A 3,978-nucleotide genomic window follows, 5' to 3' on the forward strand; every position below is an offset into this window, starting at 1 on the left:
TGTGCTGGGGGCAGGGGCAAGGAGGGAGGGAAGCTGCTGTTTTCTTTTTTTTGCCCCCTTCTAAATCGCCTGTTTTCAGAGCGATGCTTTTGTGGGGCGACGAGGCGCTCCCTGCCAAGCCTGTCGGTGCAATGAATGGAGAGAGAGTTCTTGGAAGTCAGCAGTCTCGGGGCTGCCTCCAAGTTTTGCGAGGCTCCAGGGGTGACATTATTTGTATTCCTGTGGTCCTCGCCGGCAGGAAACTTAGAGGAGCCCAGCTCCTTAAGAGCAGGGACATGTCCAGTGCTATGAATGTTTAACCTTTACGTTAAAGGACCGGGGTTTTAAGGGCCAAATCCTCACTGTACTTTGCACTCCCAAGCAACAGCATTCTTGCTGTTCGGGCTCTGAAACGCTCTGGTCTCCTCTGCAATGGTTGAGAAGGGAGACTTTTTGCTTGGGGGTAGCTGGAGGAGTGGGTTGGGGAGCCAGCTTCCCCGGGAGACCTGCGCTACAAACCTAGCTTGGAACCGGGGCTGTGGATTAGCTGCTGGGCAGCTGGTTTTTGATGGTCTTGTTAGATCATTTAACAAGGTGTTGCCTTTTCAGGAGGGAGAAATAAGTAGTGCCTAAAGAGAAGGCCGGGGAGGGAGCTGGTCGGTCGCAGGTCGGGACGGGGGTGTTTTACCACAGCGTCCCAGGATTTGCTGGATCTGTTTGTTGTCTCTATTACGTTATTTGATAGAAACTCTCTAAAAAATCGGGCCCTAAGTGTCCATTGAGTAGAAGTCTTTGGTGAAGGATCCTTTCTTCTAAAAAACCATAATTCCTAAAAATCATATTTAAATCCCCAGTATAGTTATCCTTCCAAAAGTAGCACCAGTAATAATCGGTGCTTCTGTTACCGGTTTACTTGGTGTTGTGCATTGGAAACCCATTTGTATGTAGCAACGCTCACTGTTCCCCTGGGTAATTATTCACTTAGATTTGCTTACGTTTCTCATGCAATGATAGGAATGAGGTAAACAGTGTAAAATACATTAACAGGCTTCTGAGACAAATGAAAACTTAGAAGAATAACTGATTTAAATCCTCTCTATTTAAAATGTGTATAACATATCCAAAATAGGCAACTTTTCAGAATAAAACCATTTTATAAGTGGCTGGTTTGGTTTTTACGTCCAATGTCATATCTGCATGCCTCTGCTATTGACTCCAGCCTCACACCAAAACTCAAATCGTCAGAGTGACTTTATGTATTGTAGGCTGAGGATGTCAGTCTGTCAGATGGTAACATCTCCTCATCTCCAACTACCTCCATACCCACTGATCCCCATTTCCACCCAAATTTTAGTAAATGACACAGTGCAGGCCGTGTGTTTATAATCAGAAGTTCAGCCTGTCTGTAACTAGCACATGCAGACAACTGTCTGCTTTTGAGATGTTTTTAACATGGTTGATCAGGGGGTGGGGGTTAATGTTGGGACAGAAATCAAAGGGTGGCTGTTTTATTCTTTACTTTTTAGTAAAGTTTTAATTCTCCATCTTGCTGCTCTCTTCTCCACCTGCTCTCCATCCTGGATGGCGAATGGACACGGTTGGTTTTTGAAGAGTTCTCGTGCAAGATTCCATTTGTTTGTTTAAGAATCCCAAATTATTTGGGTGCCATGTGCTATAAACCCTTATTTTAGAAAATAGCCAGTAGCGTTATTGCGGAGAAGTAGTTTCCTGCCATGCTAAGATTTAACTTGCATATTGTCTTCTTTTGCCTTTCTAAATCTGGAGCACTACTCTAGGTGGTGATGCATATAGGATGGAGATGTGAAAGAAGAGGCTTGCCCTCTCGTTATGCTCAGCTGCCAAAACCAGCCCCAAACAAACAAATGAACCCTCTTGTGTGCAAGGAGAACGTAGGTGGCCAAGACGCAATGAACAATTTTAATCATTCTCTTGAAGTCACTTTAAAGTCAATTTGCTCTTCACACAAAAGCGATCATTTAAAGCAAGTCAGGGTGTTTGTATGGCCGTGAGTTTCAGGATGTTTGAATGAAGTTCCTGCCTGCCTTCCGCCCCTTTTCTGCCCACGGAAGCGCGGGGAGGTGATACAATCCGCCTGTGCCTGCATCCTGCCCTACCCACCGTATGCTGTGCTCGCTCCGAAGAGCCTGTCGTCCCTGAGCAGTGCCAAAGGATGGGATTTGTATACCAAGTAGTCCGACCTGGGAGAAAGTTAGATGTGGACAGAAGGAAAAAAAAGTGCTTGTTTTAGTAGGTTTTGGGTTTGTGACAGCAGGTTTGAGCAGGAGGAAGGAGGGCTGGGCCGTGTAATGGTTTTCTTGGGGAGCATTGCTGCCCTGCAGGATGCTGTCAGGGAGCTGTGTCTGGGACTCCCCGTGCCCTCAGCTGAGCAAACCTGAACTGGTTTGACACATTGTTTACAAAAGTAGGACAGGCTTGATTTAAATATATATTAATTAAAAATAATAAAATCTATAGTGGAGCCTGCAATGTATACAGCAGGCCTTAATAAACTTGCAGCCAGTGGAAACTGCTGGGATTTCCCTATTTTTATACAAAGACACTTTTTCAGCAGAAGAGGACCTGGTTGCATGAGGAACCAGCAAAAGGCATTGCAGAGGGCAATGAAGCTGAAAAGCAGGAAGGGGGTGGGGAGAAACTGCTTCTTTCTAGCTCTCATTCTATTAATGTCTCAGTTTTGGTAAGTCCAGCTGGTATGATAAGGAAGCGATAGCAGCCTGTAGATAGCAACGCCCTGCGTGCCAAATAGGCTTTGTTACCCACCTCATCCAAAGCCCGGTGAATTGATCTTAATTCAGTCGTTAGGACAGCAGTTGGAGCTGTGATCAGCGTGTGCTCACCTGGGAAGTCTGCGGCACCTCTAGGCTTGTGGGCATATAAAAACACAGGTTCCTCACCCGGACCCTTTCCAAACAGCCTTAAAAAAAGCAGGGTTATTTTTCTTCAAACACACCTAGGACACAATTCATAAACGGTATGGCCCTGGCTTTGTTTGTTCAAAGTCAACACCTGTTGGCGTGTGCAGGGAGGGGGAAGTGGCCGCGGCACCCCCAGGAGCTGCTTTGCTCAAGCAAAGCCGTGCCGACCTCGGGGCCTTGCGGATGCTCAGAGCGGAGCCAGAGCGCGGGCTGAATGCTTGGAGCCGCTGAATCTCATCTCAGCCCTGCAAAACCCATTAGTTGGGGCAGTATTTACTACTGCAGGTAGTTGCATTAACATCGGCGGGAACAGATATGCAGGGGCTCTTCTGGGCATTGAGAATTCACGAGCTAGCAGGGGGTGGAGCTGCTCTTACAAAAGCGTGGGCTCTGCTGGAAGAAGCCCGGTCGCTGCCTTTCTCATGGTGGGATTGTTTTGCCGCGCTCACGCCTCTCGTGCAACGCTATCTGCGCTTCCCAGTGCGCGCTGATGGGGATGCGGGCTCCCCGATAAGGCTTTCTCCTCGCAGGGTGGGGACGGGCTGTCCCCCGCCGGCGCGTGGGCTGCCATGCTGCCCGCAGCCCCCAGCGCGGCAGAACAGGGGTTTGCTCGCTTGAACTCTCCTTCAAACAGCAATTCGTGCCAGGGAGATAACGCCGAGCCCCGCGCCACAGCAACTCATAAGCATGCCTTTTATGTTGTTGTTCTCCTTCCTTCTTAAGATACGGCTTAAAAAGCTGAATTTGGGTTATCTGATCTATTGTGGTGGTATTAGTGCTGCACATGCTACGGACTATAAATGCTCTGTTTTGAAATTTGGGTAATAAAAGACTAATTGTTAAATGTTGTGCAGCTGCGTTATAAGCCCAGCTTTCGCAGTGATGGGCCCGCTCGAAGTCACGAGATGGTCCCTGTCACTTGGAGACCTCTCCACTCCCCAGCCCAACCTACACCGCTCTGGCTTTGGCTCAAGTAATTGGCGTTCAGTTCTTGTTGGTTTGATTCATGAGGGATTTAACATGCAATTCCTGGAAAGGGTGT

General features: G+C 47.9%; 1 long non-coding RNA gene across 1 annotated transcript; it reads right to left on the reverse strand.

Annotated features, from left to right (window-relative positions):
- Positions 1 to 1,147: 1,147 nt before the first annotated feature.
- Positions 1,148 to 3,358, reverse strand: LOC118453124. Its single transcript, XR_004843078.1, has 3 exons — positions 2,972 to 3,358; positions 2,782 to 2,883; positions 1,148 to 2,198 (listed from the first exon to the last, which is right to left on the reverse strand). It is a non-coding gene; the product is annotated as an uncharacterized LOC118453124 (long non-coding RNA).
- Positions 3,359 to 3,978: the final 620 nt, after the last annotated feature.

The sequence above is a fragment of the Egretta garzetta genome, unplaced genomic scaffold, assembly GCF_000687185.1.
Source record: "Egretta garzetta isolate BGI_Z169 unplaced genomic scaffold, ASM68718v1 scaffold209, whole genome shotgun sequence".
In the NCBI taxonomy this organism is placed as follows: domain Eukaryota; kingdom Metazoa; phylum Chordata; class Aves; order Pelecaniformes; family Ardeidae; genus Egretta; species Egretta garzetta.